The following is a 19230-nucleotide window of genomic DNA, read 5'->3' as shown; positions in this document are numbered from 1 at the left end:
TTCAATCACACAGCTTGAAGAAAATATCTCAGGTCGGAGGGGGCTCTTCCCTGAAAGGTTAGACATTATGGGAAGACACATCTGATGTCCACTGGGAAAACAAAACATTCTACAGAAAAAACATTGAGCCATGGTAGCTCCTCCTTTGGTCACTGCTCTGCATCCCTGTGGCACCTCCGCCTCCATAAATTCTGAACCCAGATGTGAGTAGATGGGTCACTGTGGTTGTTGTCTGACTTGGCAGATTTAAAGGCAGAGGCTGCTTTTGTTGGGTAGCTGCGAACAGGACTGGCCATCCCAGCTGAGTTTAAAACTGGAAACCTCGTCTATCTCCTACTGATGCAATTAGATAAGAGTAATGAAGGCAGGGAAGAAAGGTCATAGAGGAAAAGAGATATGCTTTATACATTCATCTCCTAAAATCACAATTATTGATAATGTAAAGTAATACGTTACTGAGGAGTCTCTTTAAAAGAATATAGGCCAATCTGATGGCAAAGTGGGAGTCAAAGCTAAGACAGCAGTTCCACTGGGCCCTCTGAGGCAGCCTGATTTTATATTCAGCTAAGGGATTCCAGGTGACCAGCTGGTACCTATGCAAGGTAAAAAGGTTTGAGATACAATTCTAATGCTTCTGCATGGTAAAAGCAGAATTTCTGTTATCAGAATTCTGCTATGGATTGAACTGCACCCTCCTAAAAGATATGCTGATTTCCTAATCATCCGGTACTTAGGAATATGACTACATTTGGGAATAGGGTCTTTGTAGATATCATCAAGTTAAGATGCCTCCATTCAGTGGAACCCTAACCAATATGATTGGCCTTAGAAGAAGGAGGAAATTTGGACACACACACGTGCAGGAGAACACCATGTGAAGACCACACCCATACACACAGGGAAGACAGCATTGTGACAATGCCGGTAGAGATTGGGGGATGCAGTCACAAGCCAAAGAATGCCTGGGTACCAGCAGGTGGAAAAGTTAAGGAATGGTCATTCCCTGGAGGTTTCAGAGGGAATGCTTCCCTTCACAATACCTTGATTTTACATTTCATGCCTTCAGAAGTGTGAGGGGGTAATTTTCTCTTTTAAGAATGTTTTAAAAAGTTGGGGTACCTGGGGGGCTCAGTTGGTTGAGCATCCAGCTCTTAGTTTCTGCCCAGGTCATGATCTCCAGCTTCCGCGATCCACCGTTGCATTGGGCTCTGCATTTAATGGGGAATATGCTTGAGATTTTCTCTCTACCTCTTCCTCTGCCCCTCCTCCCTCAAATAAATAAATAAATATTTTAAAAAATTAAAATAAAATAAATTTAAAAAATTCTAAAAAAAAAAAAAATTCTAAACCACCGAATTTGTGGTATATCTTTTTCCATCCTTTTACTTTCAATCTATTTGTATCTAGTGATAAGTTTGCTAATCATTTGAGATACAAAACTTTAAATCTTCTTTGGCCAGTTTTAACCCTTTCTTTTCATGTGGAGAAGAGATATGTCCCCAAAGTCAAATTATCTAAATATAATTAAGGTCAATGCATGCACTCCCTAATCTTTCTCTTTATCCTTTTCCTTTTTCACTTGTTAAAATTCCCTTAGATGACACAAAGAGGGGGGTTTTCCACACAAAGATGGAGGTTCTCTTACTCCACATTAAAAAAAAAAAAATGATTGAAGGATGCCTGGGTGGCTCAGCAGTCAAGCGTCTGCCTTCAGCTCAGGGCGTGATCCTGGGGTCCTGGGATTGAGTCCTGCAAAGGGATCCTTGCAGGGAACCTGCTTTTCCCTCTACCTGGTGTCTCTGCCTCTCTATGCCTCTCCTGAATAAGTAAAAATCTTTTAAAAAATTATTGGATTTAAAAAAAAAAATCCAAAACTATGATCCATTGTATCTAAAAAGTATGAGAAATCCTTGAAAGATATAAAGACAGACATGAATTGTTTGGAAAAGTTGATTACTCCATTGTGTATATTGTCTCCCCAAGACTGAGGAAGTAGTAAGAGGAGCCTTCAAATTTCTCTCCTAAGATGGGTGAGATGTTTTCAATGCATCCGTTATTTGTGTCCATTTTTCTTGTCTCTGCAGCCAAGTTATTCTGTATACCCACACATGTTACTTAATCCTAAAGCTGGCTTCCCACCAAGTGGGATGTACGTTAACAATATCACTTTCTCTGTTGAGTACCAGATGCATTTGATCTTAGCCAAAAGGCTGAGAAGCAACTGTTGAGTACCAGATGTAATAAGACGCATTTTATTTTCTCTCTCACATTCACTCCCTGGAGCCCCAGCTGAAAGACAAATTGTAGATTTCTGCACATCACAAACTCTAAGGAGGATTCCCACCAGCTCCAGGGAAAAGTCGGCTTTTCTTAATTCCCAAATTTTCAAAACAATAGACAGGATTTAGAAAATGTGTCAAGAGAAAGATTAGAATTCCATCCTTTAATGAATAGAAAACAAAAATGATCTTCATATAGCTTTCTCTCATATTAATGATTTTAGAATAAATCCTATCCTCTGGACCATTTTTTAAATTGAACAAGAGTATCTAATTGCCTTGATTTTGTGAATAACTAACACAACAAAAACAACAACAAAAGATTCACTATGTGAGATAAAACTAGTGAAACCAAAATAAAATGATTCAAAAATTCTTAGAAAAATAATGAATTGTTTATATTCCTCATATTATATTCCTGTAATTATATCTCTGCTATATCTATAATTTATTGCTACCTGATTTTAGAGATTTTTTTTTCCCCTTGTGATGTTTTCACTTGTATCTCAATTGCTGAAGTGTAGATGTTTTGTTCTCTTTTTTTAAAGATGTTATTTATTTATTCATGAGAGAGGCAGAGACACAGGCAGAGGGAGAAGCAGGCTCCCTGTGGGAGCCCAAAGCAGGACTTGATCCCGGGACCCCAAGATCACACCCTGAGCTGAAGGCAGATGCTCAACTGCTGAGCTACCCAGGCATCCCTAGATGTTTTGTTCTTGATTAGCTATCTGTTTTTTGTCCTTATGATTGTTCTTGTGAAGGGTTTGTTTAGTACTGAAATAGACTTCATTCTCAAACAGGTGAAAATTGAAGCTTGAAATCTACACATTATTAGTAATTTTACATCCCATAAAATTGTTCCTTCCACCAATATACATATGAATGTTCAGCTCATTATAATTGTAGGAAGGTCGCTAAAAGAGTAAGATCAGATAATTTTCTGGAAGAGACAGGAAGTTAGGTTTACCTGCAGAAGATAAACAGTTAGCAGGCAATAATTTGCTAGGGGAATAAGGCTACAGTAAGGTATTGTAGACTAAGGTGTCCTGGCTGATAGCGCAAAATGGCAAAATAGATGTCGTAATGCACCAGAACTTTCCTCAGAGCACATGTAATCACGGATCAGTTATCAAAGAAACATATTTCATAGAACTCATGTATAATTAAATAGCATGGCCGTGGTAGGAGTATAAATTTTGGAGGCAGAAACAGGTGCATCTCTACACCCCCATTCACTCTGTTTGCCTTAATTTCTAACGTTCTGATGAGAACACTACTTGCGCTGCCACAGGAAATGGACCTGCAGATGTTAACAGAGTCAGGGAATTGACTCTACTAATGAGAGTTTCATTTTCCTTCCCCTCTGACCTTGGAGAAATTATATCTGTGTTGCCTCCACACTAGGAATAACAGAGAAAATGAAATCTTACTGTCACAAGCCAAACCATCAGGACTTCATGATGTTCCCAAACAACTTACATCGGAGAAGTTGTTTTCCTCCTGTGATCGGTTGAGGTATTTTGCACTAGTCAAAAAAGCATTCTTGATATTGATTTTTTTTTTAATTTCAAAAAAAGAACCAAGAGGCATGTTGTGTATGCAGTTATATTTCCCAGTTGAGCTAAAGTACTCAGGGAGGAAAGCTTGCTTTTGTTTATAGACAATTTTATGGACTTGTTCTAATAAAAGGAATGTATAACCAGAGAAGTATAGGTTCTGAGAAAGAGAAGGGGTGTTAAAGGGTCATCCCAGCCATTCTGTTATCTCAGGACATATCCACATTTATACCAAATGAGTGGGAGTTCATCCTATTTTTAAAGACGTTGATGGAAAGGAAAAGATTCTATCATTTCCTGTTTCAATGTATTAACATAGTATCCCATCATCCTGAAAATCGATCCTATCCACCGCAACCTCAGTATACAAGTGTATAGATACGTATGTAATATGAATAAAATGAATATATATGTTGTGCATATAAAATATGTAATATATATTAGATGATAGATATAGGGATAGATAGATATAGATAGAGAGATGATAGAGAAAGAGAGAGAGAGAGGATGTACTAAGTCTACATTACTATCCCCACAGTCTTTTCTTCTTAAGGCTAAATTATTTCCTCCTTCAGGAATCTTTCTTCTCCCTCAATGCATGAATAGTTTTTAGATCTCTTGATCAAAATCATTCAAGTTCTTCTTGTCTTGCTTAAGCTGTGAAATCCTGATTTGCTTTCATGTCTCAAAATCTGAGTACATAGGTATGATCAGGTGACTCAACAAAAGTAGTGCAAGAATAGCATTTGGAATATATTCTGTATTGTCATGAGGACAGCTCATCGTGGTTTCCACTCTCAAAGACCCTATTTGTGGCTAGGCTGATCCTGATCTCTCTTTTTAAAAGCACTTCCTTTTCCCCAGGCATTCTTCTGCCTTTTTCATGCAAAATCATTTCTTTCTGTGCTTAAATGAGTCAGCGCCTATAAAGCACTCCAGAGAGTGACAGCACATGATGAGTGGGTGTGTAAATTCTATCAGTCATCATTGTGCTTGTATATAGTAATCTTTCCGCATTTCGATACGTGGTTTTCATTCTTATTTTATCCTTCAGTGACTTACTCTTTGACCACCAATCTCAATCAATCTCCCTCTACACACAAGGAAACTCACAAAATAGATAAATTAACTGTATTATTTGTAATCTATCTTCAGGGAACAACCAAGTTAAAACTTCCTACAATTCCAATAATTTCTTGCACAACTGTTCAACCAACTGTACATTTATCAGGTTTTGTTGTTGTTGCTGTATTAGATTTTAGGACATTCTGTGTTGTGGAAATAGAGGCCCTGATTCCAAACTGCAAATGATTAGCTTTCGGTAACAGAACATATATTATTCATAAAATATTTGGCTTAAACTTATAGACACCTAAAAGCAGATAAAATTAATATTTAATAACCAAATTGATTTTGAAATAAATATGTACATTTGTGACATTTTATTTGACAATTTTTCAATTTTGTTGGAGGTAGTTTTAGAGCTATTCATTGGAGGAGACGTAATTGCTAATTTACTCTTGGTTATTCAATCACCTTTGCTTTATAGTTGGATATATTTAATATAACGTAAGCAAGAACGAGTGCTTAATATATCTTTATCCACCAGCTAGTCTCTGAATGAACTATCTGAAAGATTTTTTTCTCTTAGGAATAAAATATTTTTTATAAATACTCAATTTATAATGTTCATAGAGTACCGGACATAATGTCCCCCAATATTTTTCACTAATTAAAACCAACCATTCTGAGTCATTAATATAATTTGGTTGCTTCTGAAGACATTTGGCACCTCAATTTACATGTCATTTGTGCACTAACAAGTTCAGTTTTACTGGTGGAGGAAATGTCTACCAATATTATTATCATCTTGCAAGATGTCTTTGAAGTCACATCGTATGACAATGTACAGATTATGAGTGCATCGTTATAGCAAGTTGATAAAATTAAGGGCATTTCTCCAGCCACAGTAAGATAAAGGTAAGGTCTATCCTTCTGTAACTGCTGAAAGTGAATTCTCCAAGGTTCCATAAGCCCAGCTCCCATGTATGCAGCCTAGGAGAATCAGATAGCGCAGTGTTTCTTGTAAATGGCTTCAGAATGGTGAGGGACATTCTCATTAAAAAGACTCCATCTCAGAACTTTTTTCTCTACGAGGTCAGAATTGGCACTGCTAATTCCAAAGTGGCAATGAGAAACAGAACGAGTTTGCACTAAATACCCACCGGAGTGAACGCTTACTTTAAGCCTGAAGAGTGTAATTTGAGACTGGACAGCTAAGAACACACTCTAGTTACTGTACCTGCCCTATCATATGGGAAAGGCCACCCTGGCACAACATGGTATGAAACACTCGTTGGTGAGAAGTTTGGGTGGAGAGATAGCAGAACCAGGAAACAGGAAACAGGAGGACTGGGATGTGGGGAAGTTTACCCTGTGGCAAGTAACACAGAAGCACGGTGTTGGCAGAGCACGATGACAGAGGTTTGGGAGGACAGTCAAGGCAAAATGAAGTCCTGAACAAGGTCATGAGATGGAAAGCAGCCAGCCCAGTCCAAGGTCATCACAATCCAAGGTGTAGATGGCACCATCACTCATGGGTGCCATTTATGAGTCACAACTAGTGATCAGATAGAGAAACGCCAGCTGCCAAGAGTAGGGCCAGGGCCAGCTTCGCAGAAAAGGAAACCCTCACAAGGATTCCCATGCTGACCATTCATCAATGTTCCTCCAATTAGCAATCTTTCACCAAGTAAAGGCTGCTTTATGGCCTCGGAATGTTGGTTGTCTTCCAAAAGGTACACTGAAGAGGTTTCTGGGGACCTAAAGATAGTACTGGGTGAGAGAGAGTAACTTGGTCCTGAGTGGTCTCACACGGTCTCACACACCTCATCCTCACCACACATTTGTGAAACAGGAAATAGTATTATTCATAGTTCACAGGTGGGGAAACTGAGGCATAGGAAGCACAAATAACTCACCTGCATTTACACACAGCCAAGTACAAGAACCCGCAAAGATTCAGACTCAGCTGGTAAGACCACTGGCTTTCCCTCGAGGAAGGAATGAGTTATTTATTCAGCCACAGTCACTCAGCCCCTGCTGCCTGCCATCCAGACACCAGCGATGATTAAGATCAACCCAATCCCTCAGCAGACTTTCATCCTGACAGAACAATCTCGCAAGTGCCAGAATCACTCTGTTGTTCGGGCTGGATATTTATATTTGTGCTTAAGGATATGTCATCCAATTAGCAGTAGTTCTTTGTATTTTGTACATTCAGTTGCTCCAATATAATTCTTTTATATTGTCATTATTATATACACTGCAGAACCTCTGAAGAAGTTAAGGAAAAGTTTCTGGAGGAATGAGCCTAATTAGCTGCAGCCAAGATTGTGATGCTGAGGCCTGGCAAGGTGGGGAAGTAGGTAGCAGTCAGCCCCTAACCAAATGACGGACACCGTTACCCACAAAATCAGGCCCCAGGGCATGTGTTCTAGGTCACAGAAGCTTTCCCCCGGAGGGTGCTTCTTCCCTCCTCCTCAGTCTTGAATCTCTGTGTTAGCAGAGGTTGCATACGAGAAGACGGAAATCTGTGCATACTCAGGTGCTCAGGTGGGGACAAAAACTTTGGCACCGCAGATGTGACTCCGGTTAGGATGGGTTTCGTCAGCACTACTCATCACGTGAGAACAGAGAGTGCATGGTCGAGATGCTGCTGGGAGGGAAAGCAGCTATTAACAGGGAAAGGCAAGCAGAATCTGGGAGCAGTGGTTTCTGATGATGTTGACAGCTTCAAAAAAGCAGGTTGTCTCTTAGAAAATGCCATTGTTATTAAAGGTAGCCTGCCCAGACTTTAGACTCCATTGTGTGTCTCTACATCATAACCTTTGACGTCATCACCAGTACATCCACTGGATACAAAGAAAACGATAGATGGATTAGATTGATTAGTTTGACAAACAAGCATTACATTTGCAGCTGCCATCGTGCACTTCAGAAAAAATTCCTTCCTCCTTGTAGGTAGAGACTAACAGTAAGTAATGAATGTAATGAACAGATTAGTATCGTGTAGGGATGATCTGAGGAGAAAATAGAAAACTTAGAGCAGGAGGAGTAGAAGTGCACAGGAAGGCTCTGCTGCCCTTTTATTTTTATTACCTTTTTAAAAAAGATTTTTATTTATTTATTCATGAGAGACAAAGAAAGAGAGCGAGAGGCAGAGACATAGGCAGAGGGAGAAGCAGGCTCCATGCAGGGAGCTCGACTCAGGACTCGATCCCAGGACTCGAGGATCATGCCCTGGGCCAAAGGCAGGCGCTAAACCACTGAGCCACCCAGGGATCCCTCTGCTGCCCTTTTAAAGAAGGGGTGAGAGGAAGAGTGGTTTAAGAAGGTGACATCTGAGCAAAGATATGAAGGAAGCATGAGAGGGAGCCAGGTGGATGTCTGGGGAGAGAGACAGGACGAGAGAACGGTCTGTGTCAAGGTCTGAAACACTGTGTACTTGACTTGTGAGAAGATCAGCAAGGAGGTCAGTAAGGTTGGTGTGGAGTGAAGCAGGATGGAAGGGGTGAAACCTGGTAGCTGCAGGGCTGTCCACCAAGCAGCGACCACTCACTCCTAGGGCTTTAGCTGTTGGTCTACATGGCACGTGAAGCTACTGGGGGAATGTGAGGGAGGAGTGATGTCTGACGTGTCTTTCATAAGCATCACAAAGTGCTGGGTTGAAGACAGAATGGGGTGCAGTGGTGCAGGAAGACTAGTTGGGAGATGATTTCAACCAGAAATTTCCAGGTCACTGAAAAACTTACCATTATTAAGCATTCTCATTTGGTGTTCTGAATCTATGTGTTCAAATACTAAACAAAACTTAAATATTGCACTAATTAGAGTGACCTGGGGATATCAGAATGGTGTCCATCCTACCAGCATCCACAGCCTGCACAGAATCTTCTCTGACTTCCCTGGAATTGGTCCTTTAGTCCCACAAAAGGTGGGTTTCCATAGCTCATTTCACCTGCCACAGCTTTCAGCGTCTCGTTTTCCTCTAAGGGGAGCTTCCAGCTTCTTCAAATCCCTTGGTTCAATGTGATTTTCTTTCTCCCTGTCTTTGATTCCTGTCCTCCTGCCAATCTATTGCTTGGTTTTTTTTGTTTGTTTGTTTTTTGTTTTGTTGTTGTTGTTCTGTTTTATGATAGTCACAGAGAGAGAGAGAGAGAGAGAGAGAGAGGCAGAGACATAGGCAGAGGGAGAAGCAGGCTCCGTGCACCGGGAGCCCGACGTGGGATTCGATCCCGGGTCTCCAGGATCGCGCCCTGGGCCAAAGGCAGGTGCTAAACCGCTGCGCCACCCAGGGATCCCCAATCTATTGCTTGTAATCCCACTCAGTTCATGAAAAGAATTTGGTGAGAGGAAGACAGACTTTCCTCTCATGTTTTGACTGTCCTAACGATGGAACTCAGCCACTGTAAAGGGATAGGTTGGGGCTGTGGGGATATTCCCTGAGGTCTAGAGCTGCCAGCAGCTGGGTTAGAGGAGGTCAATGAAATTCACACATCTCCACTCACTCGTTTCTGCAAAACAAAACTTCTGAATGTGAATTTAGAAATCTAATCAGTCTCACGAACTAACGGCATGACATAGGTTCTTGAGGAATGATGTAATAGGCTATGGAAACCCTACGAGTCTTTTTCAATCCTGCATTCATCTGTCTTTTCCTCCAGAGGTACTTCTTGCCATTATTCTTCTGCTTTATTGAATGTATGCTAACGTGATCTCCACCTCAAGTCTCTCACAACCTAAATAAACTGTGATTTCATTCTATGAATGATTTTTCAGAGTTTTTACCTCTTCTGCTTAGATTGTATGCATGAAACTGGTATGTAATTCTCCTTTTGCCATTAAGACACTTTTCTTTTTTTTTTTTTTTTTTTTTTTTTTTTTTTCATTAAGACACTTTTCAAATGAGTTCAAACAATTCATCTGGTCAGAGACTTGGAAGGTCAATGTGATGAATAATTAAACCTGTGTAAGTCTTCCCTGGAAATAAAAGACAGATGGTTTGATATGAAACCTTCTTAATGGATGAGATACTCCTTAAAAAAAGAAAAAAAAAGAAAAGAAAGAAAAGAAAAGAAAAGAAAAGAAAAAGTTAAATTTGAAAGCTGATCTGCTCATCTGAGTCTTTCAGACTCAGACTCAATGGGATTGGGGTGTCCCCTGCCCCACAGGATGTTTGGAAATGTGCCAGGACAGCACTGGCAAATGCTGTGAGTGGGTGGGTGGGTTTCTTTCTGGCTGTGGGTGCCCTGGAGCATCAGATGCTGAATGCCCCACACAACAAACCACCTCAATCAAAATGCACAGAGATGACCTCCATTCTGCTTGAGTGCCAGAGACAGCTACAGTAGTAATCAATCTGCTTTAAGGTAGGATATTGGATTTGTACTATGATTTCTAGGGGGGAAAGGTCATTAGTTGTTTGATTAGGAGAATTTCTTGTGGTTTATCATCTTTGGTCATGGGCAATAATTTAGTAAAAATTCCCAACCTCCAAAGAAAACATCTTTTATTCGATTTTGGTTTGATGTTGCTCCATATCTTTATTACTACAACATCTGCTTCCCTTCTCACCCTTTCAATCCATCTGGTAGATTTGCTAATGATCTTTGAATTCTGTAACATTTAGAACACTCTCCAGCTTAAAAACATTGATGACTCCCTATTTCAGAGCCAAATTTCTTTGCCTGGCTTCCAAAGCACTCAAGAAAATAGGTCCTTCCAGCCAGTCTTATATTTCTACTCTTCCCAAAGATGAATCAGCTGCTCGGCCAAGACATACTCCTCGCGAGCTAGCTCATAAATAGCCCGCTCTTCCTTATGTCTTGCCTTGATGAGGCCTCTTTACCTATTATGTAAACCATGCTTTCTTTCTCTCTGCTTTTCAAATCACACCAATTTTTCCAGAACTAATTCTACTCTTCCTCTTTTTTTTTTTAATTTTTATTTATTTATGATAGTCACAGAGAGAGAGAGAGGCAGAGACATAGGCAGAGGGAGAAGCAGGCTCCATGCACCGGGAGCCCGATGTGGGATTCGATCCCGAGTCTCCAGGATCGCGCCCTGGGCCAAAGGCCCTCGCCAAACCGCTGCGCCACCCAGGGATCCCTCTACTCTTCCTCTTTAAGTCACTATGCAAAATGCCTAAGAGCCTGATTCTTGAAAACGGACAGTCAGATAAAATCTAAGCCTTACCTTTCACTGAAAATTATTTACTCTTTCTCAGGCTCAGTTTTTTTATCTGTGATATGGGAGTAATATTTCTATCTCATAGTATCATTAAGATTATTAAGTGAAATATATACAAATTATTTAGCATAGTATCTGGTATGGCCTGTGGTGTTTTCCTAACCAAGAACTTGGTGAGCGTCCATCTAGGATAATTTCACTGAATACCATTGCCCTTCCTGACTGCTTGTTCATTGCTCTCTTTTAGAATTTGTAGTTTCTGTCTAATAAATTGGTAAATGACTCTGTATCCCTGACACCATTGTTTACCCTACCAGTGGGGTATCCCAGTTAGACCTAAAACCCTTTGAGGGGAAAGGAAATGCTTATACCTCTCCTGCCTCTCCACAGTATTTGGCATGATGATCACGCTGAAGATGCTAAATAGATAGCCATCATCTCATTATTCAACCAGCAAATGCATCAGCCACTCTTCTAGCACTTGGAACAGACTGATGAGTGAATGCATTCTCTACCCTCAGGAGCTCACAGAGAGTAGAGGAAACAGACACATAACACAGGTATAAGAGAATGGGACAATGTGGCGATAGAAATAGTTACTTCTTGAGTATTTAAATAAATAAATGTTAAGTCTTAGAAGCATATTTTATTCAGAACCAAATGGATGATTTCCTTATGTCAAGGGTGTGCTGGTAAATGATTAACAACTGGCCCTTAGGGGAAACATAAAAGCCTTGGTTTGTAGTACTGGCCAATTTTTATGCTGTAAATCCTCCACCATGGCCAATTGCAAGCAACCATTGTGATATCGCTGAACATGAAGTTGCAAAGAGATGCACTATACCATATGTAGCTTTGCTACTATATATACATACAGTAGATGCAAATAGCCTTAAGAGCATGGAAATGGAAAAATATTGTAAAATAATTAAGAAGTAATGATTTTTGAATACTTATTATATTTTAATATATGTACATAGTTGATTATATTATGTATAGGTATATGATTGAATCATGACTATGTAATTTAATTTTAATGATGGGTGTGTTTAACAAGTGAAAATTTTAATAAATTCTCATGAGTTCATATGAGCTGACATATCACTGTTTATAGCCCATTTCTAACTCTTAAAAGCTAGGGGAAAAGTTAGTATTTTGCTATTGGCTATAAAGTTGAGTTTTTACAAAGTCCAGTTTTGAGTACATTTGGATGCCAACACATCTCTCTTCAGTGGCTTTTGTAAACATGGAACGGATTCGAGGGTAAAGGGTTTTATTTTTCTTTTCAATTGCTGGTATTTATTTACTTTTTAACTATTTGCCGTGAAAGATTCCAAACATATACCTAAAATTGTGTAATGAACATCCCTGTTTCTGTCACCTATCTTAACTATTTCAACTCCTGGCCATTTTACTACCATCTGTGCACTCCCCATATATGACTCCCCTACCTCCACATTATACCATTTTGCGTCTATGTTCCCCTTACATTATCCCCCATCCCCACATTATTTTGTAGAAAATTTATCAGTTCATGTATAAATATGTCAGAACAGATCTAGGAGATATGGACTTCTTTAACATAACTACAATACCATTATCACATTTAAATATTGTAATTTCTTAATAACATCGAGGCTCTCTAGTCGGTACTCAAAACTCTGTCTCACAAATATCACAAATGTTCTTAACATTTTTTACAGTTTGTGTGAATTTGGATGCAATCACACATTATAATTGATTAATAAATCTCTTAATCAGCAGTTTTCTCTACAAATCCTTTCCTCCCTTATATATGCAAAAAAATTAGATCAATTGGTCCTGTAGAGCTTGCCAGAGACTGAATGTTGCTGCTTGCATCCACATGATGTTATTTACATGTGATGTTGTGTTCTGTATGTCCTTTATATAGATAATTGAATCTAGATGAACTTGATCAGATTTGGCTCCATTTTTATGGCAAGAGTGCTTTGTCAGTGGTATTGCGGACCTCTGTGAGGAGGTTCATGGGGTCTGGTTTTCTCTTTTTATATGATTTTAGCTGGTGTTGATGCTCACTGACTGGATTCACTAATAGTGGGGACTACAAAATGGGCATATTTTAATTTCTATCATACCTTATTTATATTATTAGCTGGAATGCTTTGTAAAAAAACTTCTCTTCATCCACTATTTGGATAGCCAATGGTACCATTTACCCGGGAAAAAAAGAGTAAATGTTTGTTTCATTTGTTTCTTCTCCTTTACTCACCTGTTTTCAAAATAAGTTGGTCACTAGCATCCCAGTAATTACCAGTTCCTACTAAGGAAAGAACCTCTGCAAGCTTCCACCAAGCTTTGTAAGGAATGGCAAAATCATTTAGCTCAATACATATTTATACACCTACCTCAGTGTAGAGAATAGCAGTCCTTTCTAAATGACATGAAAAAGTTATTGGCACATTTTAGAAAATCTTTTCTGCTTTACTGGATGATTTTCCCCATGACATTACCATTTCCAACAAGATGAATACCACAGAATTTTATCAGATGTAGCCTTGGAAATTACCTCATCCATATGCCTCATTCATTGTAAACTCAGGGAAATTAGGCCAGTTGAAATCAAGCCACCTGCCCAAAGTGGTACCCTTTGCCCAACAATTGGTACCAGGCCTGATTCCAGAATTCTTGTTTCCTATTCCAGGAATCTGACTAAAAGAATGGTTCTGTCAGGAATTCTGGTTAAAATCACTAATAAGTACAAGGAAACAAATCTATCACACTCTGTCCTCAAATTTAAACAAGCCATCATTCCAAAACTCATTCCAAATCAGACATCTTGGAACTCAAAGCATTTTCCCAAAGTAAGGCAGATTTCACTGCTGTATACAACCCAGGCTGGACTGAGAAATGGTATTTAACTATAATTTAATACAAATACATAGCGCTGCTTGTGCAACACCATTTAAAAACTGCTTCTTAATAGAAATCAATGAATATAAGAAAACTTTTATTTAACATATCCTACTATGCCCTAGGAACTTTCTATGTGTTTCTTCATTTCATTTTTACAATAATCTTGAGAGGTAGGTAGTATTGGTCCCATGCTATCAAAAAAAAAAAAATTTTGCAAGTCAGAAAAATAATCTCAAGGGCACAGTAAGAGGTAGAGCTTGCATTGGAAACCAATAGCAGGATGTTTCCCGGCCACCTAAGCTTTCAGCTCTCCATAGAGAGAAAGGACCATCTGCTTGGCTGCTGCCTCAGTAATAGGAAGGAGGAGGTTCCTTCACTGCTAGGTCACTGATAATCATTTTAGTGAGTTATTGGGGGTTGTGACAGGGTGGAGTCCTGACAACATTGGTGGGAGCAGAGGGGGGCTTTTGACTCAAAACTGATTCAGGGGATTCACTGACAAAGTTGCACATGATTCAGCTGAGAAAAAGGGTCGCAAGCTATGGAAGTGGTTATCAGCAAAGCAAGGGCGGGCTGTCAATCTCATTTCATAGGAAGCTAATTGTTTATGTGACTGAGACTATGGTAGGCAGTCTCTGAGTGCTCCCAGTGGTCCATGCCTCCTAATACTGATGCTCTGGTGTAATGCCCACCCACTGAGGGTGGGCAGGTCATACTGGTTCACTTCATATGGCAGGAGTGATGGGATGTCATTTCCAAAATCAAATCATGCAAAGCATGTGGCTTGCATCTCTGGTGTGCTTTGTCTCCTTCTCAGATCCCCCATGCTGGATGAAGCTGCCGCCATGTTGAGAGAGCAGCCTGTGAAGAAGCTAACATGAGTGATGAAATACTGAGGGCTCAGTCCAATAGCCTGGGAGAAGCGGAAATTTGCTCACTCCCATGTGAGTGTCTTAGTAGAGGATCCTTCGGCGCTAGTCAAGTTGAGATGGCTGGAGCCCCAACCAACATCTTGACTCCCAACTGGTGGGAGACCTAAGAACCTGAACTACCCACCTCTGTGCTGCCCCTTGAATTCCTGAGTCACAGAAACTGAGGTCATAAAAGTTTGTTGTTTAAGTTGCTCAGTTTTAGAGTAATTTGTTAAATAGCAACAGACAACTAATTCAGTGTCACTCTTAAATCAAGGGATGTCTGTTCTTTATTAATGCACTTTTGGGGTATATGTATGTAGTCATTTTATTTAGGAGTGCTACTTTCTTTTAATCTTAAATAAAATAACACTTCTTTTTCTGGTTATAATCTTTTATCCCTGAAAAATACCAAAGTAAAAAAAAAAGCATGTATGAGAAATATATCTTAGTGGTTATCAACTGGGGGAGATGTTTTGTCCCCCAAGGGATATTTAGCAAGGGCAATCTCTGGAGACACTGTTGGAGCTTGTTACTAGAATCTGGTGGGTAGAAGGCAAGGATGCTTCTAAACACTCTGCAATGTACAGGAGAGCCCCTCACACCAAAGAATTATCCAGCAAAAAATGTCAATAGATGTTGAACAATCTTAGTATATAACCACTGAAATATATCTATTCAGAAAATGATTGTGTTTATAAAATTGAAGCTTATGATAGTACATTGAAACCATAGGAGATTAATATGTATTTTCTACAACTTTTCCATTTCTTCTCTTCTTATTGACAGTTTTTGTCAAATGAAAATGAAAATTCTTTAGTTACATAAAAGCAACTTTCTATTAACATAAATGACATTTGTTTTATTGTGTAAAACAGTGGGTAATATTTTGGTATATTCAAGTTGTTAATTTTCTTTGTTATCAGGAACATGTAGGCTGATATTTTGGAAAAGTAATTGTTTAACATTGAATTTGGAACACTGTGGATCACAAAACTCTACACTGACTGATATAAATAACACTCAGTCTCCCAGTGTGTAGGAGACTCTAAATAAGTAAATTGAGAATGGATATTTATAGAGAGCCTACAGATGAAGTCCATTTATTTTAGGCAAGGGGCTCCCATCATCCTTTCCTAAATGATGGATTGCCCTCAAGGATCAAGGATTCTGTATAATGAAGACAGAGATTTTCTCACAAGTCTTACAACTGTGAGACACATCCTCACAAATGCCAAATGAACGAGGTTGTTGGGGTGAGCACCACATGAAATCCACAGTGTAGAGTCTACTCCCTTAGGAAGAGGTTTTCAGAGATCTCAGCAAGTTACATGTGAAGAACAGATTATTTTAGAAAAATAAGTGACTATAGTAGGAACATCAAGATAGGCATCTCAGATCTGCAGAAACAACTGAAAACAGTACTTCTATCTGAGGTCTGATTTCCTCCAATAATACTGAATTTTTCCTATGCTTGAAACAGCGGCAATGTCACACAATAATCTGTGACATCCCAAATAAGGACTTTGTAGAGAGCTGTGGAGATTAAGTGGAAAGCAAATGGTAGCACAGTTGAGCACTCAGCCTTGAGGTGGCAAACCAAAGATCTGAGTTTAAGTCTTAGCACTGACGCACCTAGCTGGTGCAATTAGGTTGAAAATGAAGTTTAAATTCGACATAACATGAAAACTTAGTGCTCAAGTACAGGAAAAGTTCAGTGTCTATCAGCTATTATTATTATGAATTTAAAAATCTGATGCATTATGGTAGCCACTAGCCTCAGGTGGCTACTGAATATCAGAAATGGGCCTCATTGAACCTGAAATGTGCTGTGAGTGTCAAGTACAGACCAGATTTCGAAGCCCTAGTACAAAACATGGAATGTAAAATACCCCAGTTATTTTTATATTGACTATGTGTTGAAAGAATATGTTGGATATACTGGGTGTACAGTACTGTAAAAATTAGTTTTACCTGGTTCTTTTCCCTTTTTTTAATGGTCTGTTAGAAAATTTAAGATTACACATAGTGCTTATGTTACACAGGTATTGTATTGTCATTTTATTGTATTAAAGTATTTTATTCTATTCCAAAAAGGATCTGATGTATAATGTCATTGTCACTCCTTCTTCAACATCCTCCCCCTTTGAAACAGATGCTACCCCACATGCAGCCCACTGAAATTTGGTGGCTCCTTGCTTCCATTTCTCTGTGTGGACTGATGTTAGCCTTGAGGTAGGTGGAGGCCATGATGAGATGTGACCCAGTGATGGAACTTAGCTGAAAGACGCTGTGTCTCTTTGCTGAATGTAATGTGGTGATGGCATCAGCAACACTACAAGCCCACATGCAGATCCACTCCTCCTTCTTTTACAACATGACTTTTATAAGATGATGCTTTTACAAAAATAAAGTACACATCCTTTTTAATATTATAAGTAATACTGCATATACATATGCAAAGACATTAAAGTCTATATATTATCTCACATCAATATTATTTCATGTGAAAAGTTAGAAAACATTAGAATTTAATAAAGATTCTATGGTATATGATATCTGAACATACTAAATACAAAATAAACAATGTTAGCTATCTAGCTACAGAGAGATAAATAAATCTACGAAAAGAGAAAAAGCTAAAATTTATTTTTAATTAAAAGAATTATTATTCTATTTTTGCTCTTGTAATGTACAGACAGTACACTTATAACCACCTGACACCACCACTAACTCGGTAAAGAAAGCTCTGTTTTATTCTGTCCCCTTTAATTTCCTGCCTTATTTCTAAAGGTCATTTCATAGAAAAAGGAACCAAAAAAAGCCAAGTGAATGGGGGAAAAAAAACCCACATGTGTTTACATATCGTGTGTTATACAAGACGATGCCCTCTGACTTTACAGACTTGTACCTGGGACATCACACCTACACCTCCAATATTTGTGATTAGATTTCTAAGGTGTGAGCTTCACACGAACAGTCTAGTCCAGATCATCTGCCTTCAGTTTAGCTGGGTTTGTCACACTTTCATTTCTGACGCTGGTAGTCATATGCTTGCTGTTTAGGGACCCAGTGGTCACATTAGTTTGCTGAATAATAGTGGCATGTTTTCTATAACAAAAAATATCTTGAGAAATCTGAAATCAAATCTAAACCATCTTCACATCAGTGCTCTAGATTTTCTCCAGAAATAGAATGGACTTAGCAAAGAACAAGGGGCTCTTAGATCTAAATTCCGCCCTCAGGTATTTTACATGGGCTATTATTGGCTTTCTTTTTCTTAGAGGCATTTATTTTATTTTAAAGACTTACATAGAAGCCAATAGCCTTGTACATGACTATGTTGTGTGTCATAAAATACATACTGCTCTAGCTACCCTGAATAATGAACAAAACATTAAGCATGTTATCCCCGCCATTATGTTCCTCTTTGAAGCTCCATCAGAATACTAGGGGAAATAACTGAATAACAAAGCTTGAGAAAATAGTAGAGATCTTTCCATTACAGACAATAGCATGGCCATGTGGAGTGGGCAAGAACCTCCCCCCACTGGCAACAAATAATTTCCTATACAAAAGGAAGACTGTTAAAATAATTGCACTGGCCGGGAAATATTTTAAGATGCATTAGAAAAAATTCATCATCTTTTCACAGATCAAGTATAAAATGTTACAGGCATTTAGTAAACTTTTTATTGAGCAAGTCAATTACTCTTCCATGTCAATATTGATAGTGATGACAATTCCAGGCATTTCATTTTCAGAACCAGATTTAATTTCAAGATTATCACACTTGTTGCAGATAACCCAGCTACTAAAACATAATTAGGGTTAGTGCATGTTTACATGAGGATAGATCGTTCACACATAAATGAGCCTGATGTTCAGTTCTGGGATTGGAGCAACTGAGTTGGATCTGAGGTGTGAACACGAGGTGCTGCATGTCCAAGCACAAATCATCAGATTATCCGTGCCACTGAGAAGAGATTGGCTAAGGGGTTGCTGCAGAGAACCAAGGTTTTCTGATTTTCCTCAGTTTTATTCTCTGTGGAATCCTTATTTTCTTGCCAACTCTGTGGTTCAATCTAAAATACTTTTTGTATTAGACCACTTGGGAACTGAGATTGAGGAAGAGCCATGTCTCAGAATCTGACGCCAAGAAGATGAGATTCATGGAGTCCCCTTACTATTCAATACAGCACCCAAGGAAAAACCACAGGGGCTAGTCCTGAGGAAGCCTCAAAACTTCTTGAGTGACCCAGTGCTGTGTAGGGATTACTGTATAAATATGCCAAAAAGGACCCCTCTGTATTGGCCACAACATTGTTTACTTCTCCA

The 19230-nt window shown here is 39.0% G+C and overlaps 2 long non-coding RNA genes across 4 annotated transcripts in view; one reads left to right on the top strand and one right to left on the bottom strand.

The window, feature by feature from the left end:
• LOC144302181 (uncharacterized) overlaps positions 1 to 6359 on the bottom strand; it is a 29113-nt gene extending 22754 nt beyond the window's left edge. Inside the window, exons 1-2 of the long non-coding RNA XR_013369026.1 lie at positions 6269 to 6359; positions 1120 to 1265 (exon numbers count right to left, since the gene is read on the bottom strand). This is a non-coding gene — a long non-coding RNA (uncharacterized LOC144302181). The remainder of the gene's footprint in view (positions 1 to 1119; positions 1266 to 6268) is intronic.
• A 130-nt stretch (positions 6360 to 6489) lies between these two features.
• Positions 6490 to 15108, top strand: LOC144302180 (uncharacterized). Of its 3 annotated transcripts, none has more exons than XR_013369024.1 (3): positions 6490 to 6633; positions 11477 to 11646; positions 14799 to 15108. It is a non-coding gene; the product is annotated as an uncharacterized LOC144302180 (long non-coding RNA). The 3 variants fall into 3 exon arrangements; XR_013369023.1 differs by having other exon boundaries at positions 6490 to 6674; XR_013369025.1 differs by lacking the exon at positions 6490 to 6633 and adding an exon at positions 8604 to 8831.
• Positions 15109 to 19230: the final 4122 nt, after the last annotated feature.

This window comes from Canis aureus, chromosome 31, assembly GCF_053574225.1.
Source record: "Canis aureus isolate CA01 chromosome 31, VMU_Caureus_v.1.0, whole genome shotgun sequence".
Classification (NCBI taxonomy): Eukaryota; Metazoa; Chordata; class Mammalia; order Carnivora; family Canidae; genus Canis; species Canis aureus.
The sequence above is the reverse complement of the archived record's forward strand: the minus strand, read 5'-3'. Positions and strand labels throughout refer to the sequence as shown.